Genomic DNA, 18447 nt, shown 5'->3' with positions numbered 1-18447 from the left:
TGTTAAGGAAAAACCTGGCATAAAACACCTAAAATGACCTATATTATACTCCATATATAGCTTTTCCCCTCCAAAATCAGGTTTTTTAAAAAAAGTAAAAACTGGGAGGAGGGTTCAGGATGGGGAACACGTGTATACCTGTGGTGGATTCATTTTGATATTTGGCAAAACTAATACAATTATGTAAAGTTTAAAAATAAAATAAAATTAAAACAAAAACAAAAACAAACAAAAAAGTAAAACCCATCATGGTTAATATTTAATAAAATTACATGAAAAAATCATAATCTGTGATATGCACAGTATTAAGTATTTTAGGACTTAAGTAAGGAGTTTAAATGGAGAAGGCAATGGCAACCCACTCCAGTACTCTTGCCTGGAAAATCCCATGGACGGAGGAGCCTGGTGGGCTGCAGTCCATGGGGTCGCTAAGAGTCGGACACGACTGAGCGACTTCACTTTACTTTTCACTTTCATGCTTTGGAGAAGGAAATGGCAACCCACTCCAGTATTCTTGCCTGGAGAATCTCAGGGACTGGGGAGCCTGGTGGGCTGCCGTCTATGGGATCACACAGAGTCGGACATGACTGAAGTGACTTAGCAGCAGCAGCAGCAGCAAGGAGTTTAAAGGGAATAGGGAGAGAGCATGGCAAGGAACCCCTTTATTTTTTAAAGGAATCTGACTCTTCAATGGAGTTTGACTCTTCAATGGTCTGTTTAAAAAGTAGCTCCATCATTGTACATTGTACATTTCACTAGAGGCTTACTTTGGGAAAGCATCACTACTAAGATTTCCCAATTACAATTTAAAGTCAAGGAAATAAGTTATAATATCCAAGTATTTTCAACAGGCACTCTAAGTCTAGCCCAGTTTAAGATGACACGAGCAAGATGGGGGACTAACAAACTATTCCCATGGGTCAAATCTAGCTCACCATGTTTTTGTATGGCCTAAGAGCAACAGAAATTTTTCACATTTTATATAAAAAGGTAAAATGTAACATCCATTATCTCATCAGTGAGAATAATTTTTTCAACAGTTGAGAACATTGTGTATTTGACCTGGTAAGCAACAGATATTTAAGGTTTAGTCTTTTACAGAAAAAGTTTGCCATTCTCTGTACTAGATGAATTCCAAGGACTTTCTGATTGAGTCCAAGAGCCTACACTTTTAAGCAAAATAAAAGTATTAGCAGTAAGAATGCTAACAGAATTATGGAAAAAAAATACACACAGAATTTTAACAAGTAGTTAGAAAATAATAAAGGAACCAGTCAGAACTGAAGAGTATATTAACGGAAAGGAAAAAATAGACAAGAATGAATTAACAACATACTAGGTGACACTGAGAAATGAATGAGATCTGGAATATAGAAAAATGGAAATCACTCCTTTAGAACAGCAATAAGAAAAACAAATTAAAAAATGAGAACCATTTACAGGAACTCTGAAAAAACATTCAGTGTACCAACATTTGCTTTATATGGGTTCCAGAAAGAGAAGAGAGAGAGAAAAGGATCAAAAATATATTTGGTGAAACTATAGCTGAAAAGTTCCCAAACCTGAAAGAGGAAACATATATCTATATACAGGAAAAACAGAGAGTCCCAAACATAATGAACCCATACCAAGACATAACATAACCAAAATGCCAAAAGTTACAGATTAAGAGATAATTTTGAAGGCATCTAGAGAAAAATAAAGTCATATACAAAGTAATCCACATATGGTTATCAGCTGCTTTTTTTGAAGAAATTTTGGAGGACAGAAAGCAATGGCATGATACATTCAAAGTGCTGAAAGAAGCAACCCAGGATAATCTACCTAGCAAGATTATCATTTATATTTGAAAGAGAGATAAAAAAACTTATAGAATAAGCAAAAATCTAAAAGGGCTCATCAATGAAGAATGATGGAATAAATATGAAGATGTAAAATATGACACCAAAAACATGTAGGGTGAAATAAAAATGTATAACTTTTAGAGTGCTTGAACTTAAATGGCTAGTAATTAAAAACATGCAAATCCAGTTATGTTGTTGTTGTTTAGTCACTAAGTCATGCCCAACTCGTTTGTGACATCATGGACTGTAGTCCACCAGGCTCCTCTGTCCACGGGATTTCCCAGGCAAGAATACTGAAGTGGGTTGCCATTTTCTTCTCCAGGGAATCTTCCCAACTAGGGATTGAATCCATGGCTCCTGCACAGGCAGGTGGATTCTTTACCACTGAGCCACCAGGTAAGTCATAGATATACTAATAAGTCAATATATATGAGCCCAATGGTAACTGCATATCAAATACAGAAAAACTAAAGAGAAAGGAACACAAGGGAAGAAAATAAAAGGAGACAAAAAGAACAGAGATGAACTACAAAAGCAAACAAAAACACAAGTAACAAAATGACAAAAATTACATGTCTACCAATAATCACTTTACATGTCAATAGACTAAATGTTCTAATCAAAATATATAGGATGAATGACTGGATAAAAAACAAAGATCAACCAATATGCAGCTCCCAAGAGATTCACTTCAGAGCTAAGGTCACACACAGACTGAAAGTGAGGGTATGGAAAAAGATGTTTTAAGAAAATGGAAGTGATAAGAAAGTAGGGATAAGTAACTCTTGATTAGACAAAATAGAGTTTAAAACAAAATCTACAGAAAGAAGGGTATAATGATAAGAGGGTTAACACAAGAAGAGAATGTAACAGTCATTAACACATATGCAACTAATATAAGAAAACCTAAATATATAAAGTAAATATTAGCAGATATAAAGGGGAAAATTGACAGTAATACAAAAATAGTAGGGAACTTTAACATCCCATTTATATCAATGGACAGATTATCCTGACAGAAAATAAGGAAATAATAGTCTTAAATGACCAGTGCGTTTTCTTGGCAAAACTTTATTAGCCTTTGCCCTGCTTCATTCTGTACTGCAAGGCCAAATTTACCAGTTACTCCAGGTATTTCTTGAATTCCTATTTTGCATTCCAGTCCCCTATAAAGAAAAGGACATCTTTTATTGGTGTTAGTTCTAGGTCTTGTAGGTCTTCATAGAACCATTCAACTTCAGATTCTTCAACATTACTGGTTGGGGCATAGACTTGGATTAGTGAGATATTGAATGGTTTGCCCTGTAAATGAGCAGAGATCATTCTATCATTTTTGAGATTGCATCCAAGTACTGCATTTCAGACTCTTTTGTTGACTATGATGGCCACTCTATTTCTTCTGTATAGAGAAGCTCTATATAGTCAGCAAAAACAAGATGGGGAGCTGACTGTGGCTCAGGCCATGATATCCTTATTGCCAAATTCAGACTGAAATTGAAGAAAGTAGGGAAAACCACTAGATCATTCAGGTATATCCTAAATCAAATCCCTTATGATTATACAGTGGAAGTGAGAAATAGATTCAAGAGATTAAATCTGATAGACAGAGTGCATGAAGAACTATGGACAGAGGTTCATGTAACTACGGGAAGCAGGGATCAAGACTATCCCCAAGAAAAAGAAATGCAAAAAAGCAAAATGATTGTCTGAGGAGGTCTTACAAACAGCTGTGAAAAGAAGAGAAGCAAAAGGCAAAGGAGAAAAGGAAAGATATACCCATCTGAATGCAGAGTTTCAAAGAATAGTAAGGAGAAATAAGAAAGCCTTCCTCAGTGATCAATGCAAAGAAATAGAGGAAAACAATAAAATGGGAAAGACTAGAGATCTCTTCAAGAAAAGTAGAAATCCCAAGGAAACATTTCATGCAAAGATGGGCACAATAAAGGACAGAAATAGTATGGACTTAACAGAAGCAGAAGATATTAAGAAGAGGTGGCAAGAATACACAGAAGAACTATACAGAAAAGCTCATCATGATCCAGATAATCACAATGGTGTGATCACTCACCTGGAACCAGACATCCTGGAATGTGAAGTCAAGTGGGCCTTAGGAAGCATCACTATGAACAAAGCTAGTGGAGGTGATGGAATTCCAGTTGAGCTATTTCAAATCCTGAAAAATGATGCTGTGAAGGTGTTGCGTTCAATATCCCAACAAATTTGGAAAACTCAGCAGTGGCCACAGGACTGGAAAAGATCAGTTTTCATTTCAATCCTGAAGAAAGGCAATGCCAAAGAAAGTCCAAACTACAGCACAATTGCACTCATCTCACACACTATCAAAATAATGCTCAAAATTCTTCAAGCCAGGGCTCAACAGTACGTGACCCATGAACTTACAGAGGTTCATGCTAGATTTAGAAAACGCAGAGGAACCAGAGAACAACTTGCAAACATCCGTTGGATCATCAAAAAAATGCAAGAGAGTTTCAGATAAACATCTACTTCTGATTTATTGACTATGCAAAACCTTTGACTCTGTGGATCACAATAAACTGTGGAAAATTCTGAAAGAGATGGGAATACCAGACCACTTGATCTGCCTCTTGACAAATCTGTATGCAGGTCAGGAAGCAACAGTTAGAACTGGACATGGAACAACAGACTGGTTCCAAATTGGGAAAGGAGTACATCAAGGCTGTATATTGTCATATTGCTTATTTAACTTATACGTAGAGTACATAATGAGAAATGCTGGGCTAGATGAAGCACAAGCTGGAATCAGGATTGCTGGGAGGAAATATTAATAAACTCAGTTATGCAGATAACACCATCCTTATGGCAGAAACTGTAGAAGAACTAAAGTTCCTCTTGATGAAACTGAGATAGAGTGAAAAATTTGGGGTAAAACTCAACATTCAGGAAACTAAAGTCATGGCATCTGGTCCCATCACTTCATGGAAAATAGATGGGGAAGCAATGGAAACAGTGAAAGAGTTTATTTTTGGGAGCTCCAAAATCACTGCAGATGGTTACTGCAGCCATGAAATTGAAAGACACTTGCTCCTTGGAAGAAAAGTTATGACCAACCTAGATAGCATATTACAAAGCAGAGACATTACTTTGCCAACAAAGTCCGTATAGTCAAAGCTACCGTTTTTCCAGTAGTCATGTATGGATGTGAGATCTGGACTATAAAGAAAGCTGAGTGCCAAAGAATTGATGTTTTTTAACTGTGGTGTTGGAGAAGGCTCTTGAGAGTCCCTTGGACTGCAAGGAGATCCAACCAGTCCATCCTAAAGGAAATCAGTTCTGAATATTCAGTGAACGGACTGAGGCTGAAGCTGAAACTCCAATACTTTGGCAACCTTATGCAAAGAACTGACTCACTAGAAAAGTCCCTGATGCTGGGAAAGTTTGAAGGTGTTAGGAGAAGGGGATGACAGAGGATGAGATGGTTGGATGCCATCACTGACTCAATGGATGTGAGTTTGAGTAAACTCCTGGAGTTGGTGATGGACAGGGAGGCCTGGCATGCTGCAGTCCATGGGCTGGCAAAGAGTCAGACATGATTGAGCTATTGAGCTGAACTGAGCCTTAAATGATAAATTCGACCAGTTGGATCAGATATTTATTATCTACAGGATATTCCATCTCAAAATAGCAGAATATAAACTCTTTTCAAGTGTACACAAAATGTTCATCAGGATAGATGACATGTTTAGTAACAAAAGAAATCTCAACAAGGTCAAGAGGACAGACGTTATATCAAGTTTAGATTTTCCAACTACAATGGTATGAAATTCGAAATCAATCACAGGAAGGAAACTGGAAAAAACAAAACATGGAGACTAAACATGCTACTAAAATATCAGTTTGTTAATGATGAAATCAAAGATCATTTCACAATATACCTCGAGACAAATGAAAAAGGAAAAATAACTTTCCAAAATCTATGTGATGCAAGAAAAGAAGTTCTAGTGATATAGGCCTACGTTAGGAAAGAAGAAAAATCTCAAACAGCTTAACATACCACCTAAAGGAATTAGAAAAAAAAAAAGTTAGCAGAAAGAAGAAAACAGTAAAGATCAGAGAGGAAATAATAAAATAGAAAAATAATAGAACCAAAGAACAATGAAACCATTCGATCTTTTTGGAAAATAACAAAAGTGCCAAACCCTTAGCTAGTCTCATGAAGAAGAGAGAGCAGTAAAATAATCCAAATAAGAAATACATAAGAATAATCAAATACTAATACCACAGAGGTATAAAAACTCATAAGAGAGTACTATGAATGGTTATATGCCAACACATTGGACAAACTAGAAGAAATGGACAAATTTCTAGAATTATACAACCTGACAAGACAGAGTCAAGAAGAAACAGGCAATTAGAGCAGACTGTTCACTAGTAGTCATACTGGATTCATAATATATAATTCCATCAGAAAAAAGTTAAGGACTGAGCAGCTTCAGAGAGGAACTCTACCAAACATAAAAGGAAACACTAATATCTTTCTTCAAGCCATTCCAAAAAATTGAAGCAGTGGAAACACGCCGAAATTCACCTTATGAAGTCACCGTTACCTTGCTATCAAAATAAGAAAAAGACACTAGGAAAAAAAAAAAGAAAGAAAGAAAACTACAGGTCAATGTCTTTGATGAATACAAATGAAAGAACCTTAAAAATATTAACAAACTGAATCCAAAAATATATAAAAATTATTATATAATCAAGTTGCATTAATTTCAGAGTCACAAGGACAGCTAAACATTTGTAAATCAAGCAATGTGATACACTACTTTAACAAATTGAAGAATAAAAATCCTATGATCACCTCAATAGATGTCAAAAAAGCTTTTGACAAAATTCAACTCTGATATATAATAAAAACTCTCATTGATGTTGTTATTGGTAATATGATAAAAACACTCATTAATGTCTCAGCCTAAAAGGCCATTTATGAAACACCTACATCTAATATCATACTCAATGGTGAAAAGATTTCATCACTTCCTATAAAATCAGGTAAAAGATAAGGATGCTGGTATTTTCATTTAACATATTATTGGAAATCTCAGCTACAGCAGTCAGATAAGAAAAAGCAATAAAATACATTCCAAATTGGAAAGGAATAAGTAAAACTGTCATTATTTTCAGATAACATGATACTATATACAGAAAACTTTAAAATCTCCACCAAAACCCTATTGAAACTAATAAATGAATCCAGTAATGCTATAGGATACATGATTAATATACAAAATTTGTTGCTTTTCTATCACTAATAATGAACTATCAGAAAGATAATACAAGAAAATAATACCTTTTACAACTGCATCAAAAATGATAAAAAATAAACTAGGAATAAATTTAATCAAGGAATTGAAAGACATATACTCTGAAAGCTATAAAATATTTGTGAAAGAAATTGAATATGATACATGCAAATGGAAAGATATCATATATTCATGGATTAGAAGAATTAATGTTGTTAAAATGGCCATGGTACACAAAGTAATCTACACAAATAATGCTATCTCTACCAAAAACCCACGACATTTTTTTCCCACAGAACTAGAACAAAGAGTTCCTAAAATTTGTATAGATCACAAATGATCCCAAATATTCAAAGGAATCTTGAGAAAAAGGAACAAATTTGGGGGGATATCATGCTGTCTGACTTCAGATTATAATACAAAGCTACAGTAATCAAAATAATATCATACTGACACAAAAATCTACACACAGATCAATGGAACAGAATAGACCACCTTGAAATAAACCCATGAACTTATGGTCAAATAATATGACAAAGGAAGGAAGGTTATACAATGGGAAAAGATAGTCTTTTCAATAAGTGTTGCTGGGAATAGTGGACAGCTATGTGCAAAAGAATGAAATTAGAACATTTTCCACACCATATACAAAAATAAAATCGAGATGGTTAGGATGAGAACAAACTCAAACAGTAGTAAACTGTTGGTGAGAATGTAAATTGGTGCAGTCACAATGGAAAATAGAATGGAGTCTATTCCAAAACTAAAACAGAACTATCATGTACTAAGTCGCTTCAGTTGTTTCTGACTCTTTGTGACCCTATGGACTACAGCCTGCCAGGATCCTTGGCCCATGGGGTTCTCCAGGCAAGAATACTGCAATGGGTTGCCATGTTCTCCTCCAGGGGATCTTCCCAACTCAGGGATTGAACCCAAGTCTCTTATGTCACCTGCATTGGCAGATGGGCTCTTTACCACGGATGCCACCTGGGAAACTGCAGAACTATCATATGATCTGGCAATTCTGTTTCTGAGTTTACATCAATGGAAACAAAGACAGTAATTCAAAAAGACACATGTACCCCAGTGTTCATAGCAGCAACATTTAAAATAGCCAAGATATAGAAGTAACAGATGAATCAAAAAAGTTGTGAGATTATATACATATATAATTACATATATGTAAATATATACATATATACATAATTAATATGTGGGCTTCCTTGATGGGTCAGTGCAGGTTTGACTCTGTGTTAGGAAGATCCCCTGAAGAAGGAAATGGCAACCCATTCCAGCATTCTTGTCTGGGAAATCTGATGGGCAGAGGAGCTTGGCAGGTGACAGTTCATGGGGTTGCAAGAGTCAGACACAACTTACTGACTAAAGAACAACATAATTAATATATACATTCATAACATGTATATACATGTATATAATTATATATGTATATAATCATATATTATTTATCTGATAATATATACATATATACATAGTGGAATATTATATATATATAGCAAACTGAATTGAAAAATATATAAAAATGATCATATATCATGATCAAATTACATTAATTTCAGAGTCACAAAGACAGCTCAACATTTGTAAATCAAGCAATGTGATACACTACTTTAACAAATTGAAGAATAAAAATCCTATGATCACCCTCACTCCAGTAAAACTATACATATATATAAATCTTATATCTTCATCTGAGACACATGGACTTCCCTGTCCATCACCAACTCCTGGAGCCTACTAAAACTCATGTCCATTGAGTCAGTGATGCCATCCAACCATTTCATCCTCTGTCGTCACCTTCTCCTACCACTTTCAATCTTTCACAGCATCAGGGTCTTTTCAAATGAGTCAGTTCTTTGCATCAGGTGGCCAAAGTATTGGAGTTTCAGCATCAGTCCTTCCAATGAATATTCAGGACTGATTTCCTTTAGGATTGAGTGGTTGGATTTCCTTGCAGTCCAAGGGACTCTCAAGAATCTTCTCCAACACCACATTTCAATTCTTTTACCACATCGATTCTTTGGCGCTCAGTTTTCTTTATAGTCCAACTCTCAAATCCATACCAATAATCTTATGGAATACAAAATTACCATACAAAAATCTGTGCATTTCTACATATATATAAATGAATTATTAGAAATAGAAATAAAGAAAACAATCCTAATATGAAACTGTAAATAAAAGCATTAGAAAGAATAAAATAATTTAGAATAAGTTTAACCAAAGAGGTGAATGATCTGTGCATTGTAAACTGTAAGATGTTGATGAAAGAAAGTGAAGAAGACATAAATAAATGAAATGTTATTCCTTGCTCATGGATTGGAAGAATTAATATCATTAAATTTCGATAGTAATCAATGCAATCTATTGATATAATGCAATCCCTATCAAAATTCAAGTGGTATTTTTTACAGAAATAGGAAAAAAATACTAAAGCTTGCATGGAACCATAGAAGATTGCAAATAGCCAAAGCAATCTTAAGAAATAAGAACATAGGTGGAAGCATCACACTTCCTGATATCAAACTATAGTCACGAAACTATAGTAATCAAAATGGTATGATGTAAAAACACACAAATGAATGGAACAGAGTAGAGTCCAGAAATAAACCCATGTACATATGGTCAATTAATTTATGACAAAGGAGTCAAGAATAAATGATGGGGAAGGAATAGTCCCTTTAATATATAGTATTAGGAATTTTTCTTCTTATTTTTACAGTTGTTGTGTTGGTTTCTTTTGCAGGTACTTTGAAATAATTTTCATGTGTCATTATAATACTTTTCTTTTTTTTGCCCAATGGGGGAAAATATATTGTTATTTCAAGGAAATACTGTTCATATTAAAATAAAAGAAATCCTTAATTTATAAAACATATATAATATTAAGAAAAGTGGACTTCCACATGCAAAGGAATGAAAATAAACCCCTTTCCTACACCAGGCACAAAAATAAATTCAAAATGGATTAAAAACTTAAATTTAATTCCTGAACTATAAAACTTCTATATAAAACACAAGGTTCAAGCACTTTGACATTAGCCTTGGCAAAGATTTTTTGGATTAGACACCAAAAGCAAAGGTAACAAAGACAAAAATTAAGTTAAATTCATCAAAATAAAAATCTTCTGAACAAAAATGGAAACCATCAACAAAAGGCAACTTATGAAAAGAGAGAAAATATTTGCAAATAATGTATCTAATAAGGAGTTAATATTCAAAACATATAATGCATTCATACAACTCAGTAGGCAAAAGGCAAAGAATCCAGTTTAAATATAGGCAGAATAACTGATTAGACAATTTTACAAAGACATACAGATGGCCAACAGGTATATAAAAAGGTGCTCAACATCACTAATCATCTGGGAAATGCAAATGAAAATCACGAGATGTGACTTTCAAATTAAAAAGGTGAAAATAAATGATAAAAGAAGTAATGTTGGAACATTAGAAATAAAGAATAATTGGAATATAAAATTATGGATTAAATATAAGGGTATTCATTTTCTTGACTTTTCTAAATTATGTTGATGAATGAAGTAAAAATTAGATCACTGTCTTAAGTGGTTCTCATGGTATATAGAGGAAATATTCAAGGTAATTATATTGCAAATGCAGAGGGAAAGGGAGAAAAAAAACATTTCTGTACTCCGAATTGGACAAATGGAATCAAATTAGCAATCAAAAACATAAAGACAGCAAAAATCACTACACATTTGGAAAAAAAAAGCAACACATTCATAAATGATCATTGAGTTAAAGAACAAGACTCAAAGGAAATAAAAATACAATTAACTGAATTAAAATACAACATATAAATATATGTGAGACATAGCTAAAGCAGCATTGAAGAAGGAATTTATGCCACTAAATGTTTATGTTAGAAAAGAAGTGTCAGATTAATAATCTAAACTCTTACCTCAAGGATCTAGATAAAGAAGGGCAAAATATATCCAAAGCTTGATAGGGATTGTGTTGAATCTATAGATTGCTTTGAGTAGTATACTCATCTTCACTATATTGTTTCTTCAAATCCAAGAACATGGTATATCTCTCCATCTATTTGTGTCATCTTTGATTTCTTTCATCAATTTTTTTAATATATATATGTATGTATGTATATATATATATACACACACACACACACACACACATATATATATATATATATATCTTTTGTTCTTTAGGTAAATTCATTCCTAAGTATTTTAATCTTTTCACTGCAATGGTGAATGGGATGGTTTCTTTAAGTTCTCTTTCTGTTTTCTCATTGTTAATATGCAATACTAACACAGGAATGCAAGGGATTTATGTGTATTAATTTTATATTCTGCAACTTTACTAGAACAAATAATTTCACAATTTGTACAGAAACACAAAAAATCTTGAATAGCTAAAGCAATCTTGAGAAAGAAGAAAAGAACTGGAGCAATCAACGTACCTGACTTCAGACTACACTACAAAGCTACAGTCATCAAGACAGTATGGTACTGGCACAAAGACAGAAATATAGATCAGTGGAACAAAATAGAGACCCCAGAGATAAATCCACACACCTATGGACAACTTATCTTTGACAAAGGAGGCAAAAATATACAATGGCTAAAAGATAATCTCTTTAACAAGTGATGCTGGGAAAACTGGTCAACCACTTGTAAAAGAATGAAACTAGAACACTTCCTAACACCATACACAAAAATAAACTCAAAATGGATTAAAGATCTAAATATAAGACCAGAAACTATAAAACTCTTAGGGGAAAACATAGGCAGAACACTCTCTGACATAAATCATAGCAAGATCCTCTATGACCCACTTCCCAGAGTAATGGAAATAAAAATAAAAAATAAACAAATGGGACCTAATTAAACTTAAAAGCTTTTGCACACGAAGGAAACAATAAGCAAGGTGAAAAGGTAGCCTTCAGAATGTGAGAAAATAATAGAAAACAAAGCAACTGACAAAGAATTAACCTCAAAAATATACAAGTAGCTCATGTAGCTCAATACGAGAAAAAATAATGACCCAGTCAAAAAATGAACCAAAGAACTAAACAGACATTTCTCCAAAGAAGACATCAGATGGCTAGCAAACACATGAAAAGAGCTCACCATCACTCGTTATCACAGAAATGGTACCATCTCACACTGGTCAGAATGGCTACCATCAAAAAGTCTACAAACAATAATTGCTGGAGAGGGCGTGGAGAAAACTGTTGGTGGGAATGCAAACTAGTCCAGTCACTATAGAGAACAGTGTGGAGATTCTTTAAAAAACAGGAAACAGAACTGCCATATGACCCAGCAATCCCACTGCTGGGCACACACAGTGAGGAAACCAGAATTGAAATAGACACATGTACCCCAATGTTCATCGCAGCACTGTTTACAATAGCTAGGATATGGAAGCAACCTAGATGTCCTTTGGCAGACAAATGGGTAAGGAAGTTGTGGTAAATATACACAATGGAATATTACTCAGCTATAGAAAAAGAATGTATTTGAGACAGTTCTAATGAGGTGGATGAAACTGGAGCCTATTATACAGAGTGAAGTAAGGCAGAATGAGAAACACCAATACAGTACATTAATGCATATATATGGAATTTAGAAAGATGGATTATGACCACCCTATATGCAAGACAGCAAAAGAGACAAAGATGTAAAGAACAGACTTTTGGATTCTGTGGGAGAAGACAAGGGTGGGATGATATGAGAGAATAGCATTGAAACATGTATATTATCATATGTAAAATAGATGACCATTGCAAGTTTGATGCATGAAGCAGGGCACTCAATGCTGGTGCTCTGAACAACCCAGAGGGATGGGGTGGGAAGGGAGGTAGAAGGGGCTTCAGGATGGTGGGACACATGTATGCTCATGACTGATTCATGCTGATGTATGGAAAAAACCACCACAATATTGTAAAGTGATTAGCCTTAATTAATTAAAAATATATATTCAAAGCAAGTAGAAGAAAGTAAATAACAAATGCCAAATAGAAATCAAAGAAACTGAAAACAGAACCATGATAGAGAAAATAAAATAAAAGTAGTTTTTTTGGAAAAAATCAATAAAACTGGCAGAATTCTAGCAAGACTGAAAAAAGAAAAGGTAGAGAATACAGATTAATATATCAAGAATAACAAGAAATAGCACTACAGAACTTGTAGGCAAAAAAGGGTAATACTACAAATTACTAAACCCACAGAAATTTGATAATTCAGATCAAATGGGTAAATTCCTGAAGAGACACAAATTACCATAATTTACCAAAAATAAAATTGATAATTGAAAAATCTTATGCTTATCAAGGAAATTTAATACATAATTTATACTCCCCAAATTCCAGGTCTAAAAGTTTACACAGGAGAATTCTATCAACATTTAAAGATGAATTAACACCCGTTCTACATATTTCTTCCAATAGTTTTTTTTTTCAAATAAGTCTATGAACTTAACATTACCTTAACAGCAAAACCAGCTATCTGCACAAAAAGAAAACTAAAGTTCAATCTGCCTTATCAATAGAGACAGAAAATTATTAACAAATAAATTTCAGCAACATATAATAAGAATTATCCACCAAGACAAAGTGAATTTTATTTCAGGTTTACTAGTTAAAAATCAATGAATACAAAAATCCTCAACAAAGTATCAGCAAGTTGAAACCAATAATATATTAAAAAAAAAAAAAAAAACTTACACACAACAACCAAGAAGGATTTATTGCAGGTATGTAGGGTGGTTTCTACATAGAAATACAAATTAATGTAAACCATCCCATAAATAGATTAAAGAAAGAAAATCACATCTTCATATTGATAGATGCCAAAAAGTGATTGACAAACATCCAACACCCATTCTAGTTAAAAAGTCTCAGAGAACTAGGAATAAAGGGGAATTTTCCCAAATTAATAAAGAATATCTGCATAAAATCTATAGCTAACATCATATTAATGGTGTTAAATTAGATGTTTTCTTGCTGAGATCAGAAACAACACAAATATGTCTCATTGTACCATTTCTGTTGAACACTGTAATGTAAGTCCTACTTAATGCATTAAGACAAGAAAATAAAAGGTATACAGAGTGTGAAAAAAAGAAGTAAAACTATCTTTTTTCACAGATGGCATGATTGCCTATGTGGACATTCCCAAATAAATAACCAAAAGAAACCTGGAATTATTGTGAGGGATTATTAATACAGTAAAGCTAATATACAAAAGCCATTTGCTTTCTTCTATATCAGAAATGTACAATTAGAATTTAAAATTAAAAACACAATACCATTTAGTTTAGCAAAAAAAAAAAAAAAAACCTTGAAATATTTAGGTATAAATCTAAAAAAGTATGTATAAAAGCAATATTAGGATTCTATAAAACTCAGATGAAAGAAATCAATAATGATCTAAATAAAAGGATAGTCCATGCTCAGGATCAGGAGAATTCAAAATTGTCAAGATGTTAGTTATTCCCAATGTGACACACAGGTTCAAGGCAATCCCAATCAAAACCACAGCAAGTTATTTTATGGATATCAAAAAATATTATGGGGTTTATATGAAAAGGCACATGTCCAAGAATAGCCAACAGAATATTTAAAGGGAAAGAACAAAGTTGGAGAATTGACACTACCAGCGCACTTCAAGACTTACTATAGAACCATAGTAATCATTATAGTTGTGGTACTGGCAAAAGAATAGGCAAATAGATCAATGGAACAAAATAGAGAAGGCTGAAATACATCCACACAAATGCAATCAACTTATCTTTTACAAAAGAGAAACGATAGTCTTTAATAAATGATGTTGAAAAAAATCTGGACATCTACATGCAAAAATGTATCTGGACAGAGACCTATACCTTTCACAAAAATTAACATCAAATGGATTAGAGGCTTAAATATAAAACAAAACTCTAAAATTACTAGAGGGCAACACAGAAGACCTAGGTGATCTTGGGTTTTGTTATGACAATTTGGAGACAACATCAAAGAAAGACTTGCTAAAGGAAAAATTGAGAATTTTGATTTCATTAAAATTAAAAAAGTTAACTCTGTGCAAGACACTATCAAGAGAATGAGAAGAGAAGCTATGGGATGGGAGACATTCTTTACAAAACACATGTCTGATAAAGACCTGGTATCCAATATATACATGGTGGTTTCGTCACTAAGTCATGTCAGACTCTTGGGACCCCATGGACTGTAGCCTGCCAGGCTCCTCTGTCCATGGGATTCCCCAGGCAAGAATACTGGTGTTGGTTGTCATTTCCTTCTCCAATTATATACATAGACTACTTAAAACTCAACAATAAGAAATCAAACAACCCAACTGAAAAATAGGTCAAAGATCTTAACAGACACCTCAACAAAGAAGATCTACAGATGGCAAATAGGCATATGAAAAGATACTTAACATCATAAGTCAATGCTGCTACTGCTGCTAAGTCGCTTCAGTCGTGTCCGACTCTGTGTGACCCCATGGAAGGTAGCCTATTGGGGGCTCCTCTGCCCATGGGATTTTCCAGATAAGAATACTGGAGTGGGTTGCCATTTCCTTTTCCAGGTTTATCTTTGCAATCCAGGGATCAAACGCGGGTCTCCTGCACTGCAAGCAGACACTTTACCATCTGAGCCACCAGGGAAGCCCTAGATCACTGTCAGGGGAAACTCTAACTCCATGTGATCACAGATGGCAGGACACCACCTTGGTGAGTGCCATGGTGGGGCAAGCTGAGGCCGTGGTCTGTGACCCCAGAGGTAGGCACGCCAGCCAGCCACCATCAAAGCCTGCATGGGTGCCAGAGGCAGGACTAGCTGTAGCTGTGGTTTTGGACCCCAGAGATGGGCACATGGCTTAGCTAATGCCAAAACCTGTGAGATGCCAGAGGTAAGGGGCAGGACATGGCTATGGTCCCTGACCCCAGAGGTGGGTGTGATGGCTGCTGCAGCTGCCACCAAGCTGTGAACAGGCACAGGTCACTGCCTACACCTAACCAGCAAGCCTCTGCAGTCTGGAACTGCCAAAGAACCTGTGACTCAGGGCCAATTTCCCTGAGAGACAACACAACCCACCTCAAGCTGTAGAAACTTCCTGCAGGATTCTACTGTGGCAAGCACTCCCTGCACATTCCAATTGTGTCTGCTGTATTCCTCCTTCTCTCTGGCTTGAGTAAGCAAGTGAGGCCTAATCAGCCACTGCTTTCACCCTATCTTTTCTGAGTGGGGAAGAGATGCAGGAGGCAGCCTACCAACACAGAAGGGGCCAAAACCAAAGGTGAGCACCAGGGGCTATGTGACCAAAGAAGAGAAACAGAATTTGCCTGTGCAGTCACAGGAGCAGAAAATTAAATCCCTACAATTGGCTTGAAGCTGTGAATTTTCGGGATAATTGTGGACTTTGGAAGCAAATACAAGCTGGAGTAAGGCCAGACATGAGTCTCAGCTGACTCCACAATGCCCACAGCAGATCCAGAGACTTTCCTAGACATATTGGCAGTTTTTCTGTATAGGCAGATTGGGTGGAGTTCACTGTGGTTGAGGACACTGACAACTGAGGCCACAGGAAAATATTCTTACTCCTACTCTCTCTATATATTATATTGCATTTTCCCATGTTTTTGGTTTTGTTTTTTGCTAAACTATGTTTTAGTGTGTGTTTTCATTGATGGGTTTGTTAATTTGTTTGATTGCTCTCTTCTTTTTTGGTTCCTCTTTTAATTATTTTTATCTCTTTTCCATTTCTGAGTTTCAGTGAGTGAGTTTCTTCATTTATTCTTGTTTAGTGTTGCTTCTACCATTTGTCTTGGGGTTTTGTCTGCACATTATATTTTTTGTTTGTATGTTTGATTTTTTCCCATTTCTTTCTGTTTCTTTTCTGTACTGTATGGCTTGTGGAGTCGTGTTGATGTAGACAGGGCCTTGGCTTGAACCTCAGAGGTGGCAGATCAAAATCCATGACATTGGACCATCAGAGAATGCCCAATCCCATGAAATATTAATCAGCAAGAGCTCTCCCAGAGACCTCCATCTAAGCACTAAGACCTGGCCCCACCCAAAGGCCAGCAAGCATTAGTGCAGGACACCTCATGGTTTAAACAAACAAAACAAACAAACAAACAAAAAAAAACAAAAAACTAGCAAAAGAAGAACACACTCAACCCACTAGCAGACAGGCTGCCAAAAGCCATACCAAGTTCATAGACACCCCAAAACACACCACTGAACACGGCACGGCCCTTCAGAGTGATAATATCCAGCTCCACCCACTAGAACACAGGCACCAGTCTCCCTACCAGGCAACCTTCAAAAGGCACTGGATCAAACATACACACTGGGGGCAGACTCCAGAAGTAAAAAGGAACTAAGACCTTGCAGACTGCAGAAAGAATATCTCAAACATGGTAAATTAAACATAATGAAAAGATAGAGAAATACGTAGCAGATGAAGAAGCCTGGTAAAACCCCAAAAGACCAATTAAAAGAAGAGAAAATAAGCAGTCTACCTGAAAAAGAATTCAGAGTAATTATAGTAAAGATGATTCAAGATCTAAGAAATAAAGTGGAGGCACAGATAATTAGAATGGAGGCATAGACTGAGAAGATGCAAGAAATGTTTAACAAGGATTTAGGAGAAATAAAGAACAACAAACAATCAGCAATGAAAAACACAATGACTGAAATAAAAAAAATACACTAGAGGAAACCAATCACAGAATAACTGAGGCAGACATAACTGAGGATATGAGAGCTGTAAGATAAGATGGTGGAAATAACTGAAGCAAAGAAGAATAAAGAAAAAATAATGAAAAGAAATGAAAATAGCCTCAGAGACATCTGGGACAACATTAAGTGCATCAACATTAGAATTAAAAGGGTCCCGGAAGAATAAGAGAAAAAGGGTAAGAGAAAATAGAGAAAATATTTGAGGAGATTATAGTTGAAAACTTGCCTAACATGGGAAAGGAAATAGAGTCCCATACAGGGTAAATCCAAATAGAAACATGCCAAGACCCATATTAATCAAAGTAACAAAAATTAAACACAAATAAAAAAATATTAAAAGTAGCAAGGGAAAAGCAACAAATAACATACAAGAGAATCCCCATAAGGTTAATAGCTTATCTTTCAGTAGAGATTCTGCAGGTCAGAAGTGAGTGGAAGGATATACTTAAAGTAATGAAAGGAAAAAAAGAAAAAAAAAAAAAAAAAAAAACTACAAAGAAGATTATTCATCCCAGCAAGGATCTCATTCAGATTTGACAGAGAAATCAAAAGCTTTAAAGTTAAGCAAAAGATA

General features: G+C 35.0%; 1 protein-coding gene across 8 annotated transcripts in view; it reads right to left on the bottom strand.

Annotated features, from left to right (window-relative positions):
• LOC147340723 (uncharacterized) overlaps positions 1-18447 on the bottom strand; it is a 467968-nt gene that overhangs the window by 67959 nt on the left and 381562 nt on the right. Inside the window, exon 1 of one of the 8 annotated variants that reach the window (XM_086386247.1) lies at positions 3913-4091. The exons of the other annotated variants lie outside the window; for them this stretch is intronic. The gene's annotated coding sequence lies outside the window, so the exon portion shown is untranslated. Of the gene's footprint in view, positions 1-3912; positions 4092-18447 lie in introns of those variants that run through there. 8 annotated transcript variants of the gene reach the window in all.

This window comes from Bos grunniens, chromosome X, assembly GCF_055505025.1.
Source record: "Bos grunniens cultivar Pamir isolate PY7600 chromosome X, Bosgru_T2T1.0, whole genome shotgun sequence".
Taxonomy (NCBI): Eukaryota; Metazoa; Chordata; class Mammalia; order Artiodactyla; family Bovidae; genus Bos; species Bos grunniens.
Note: the sequence above shows the minus strand (reverse complement) of the source record. Positions and strands in the feature narration are given on the sequence as shown.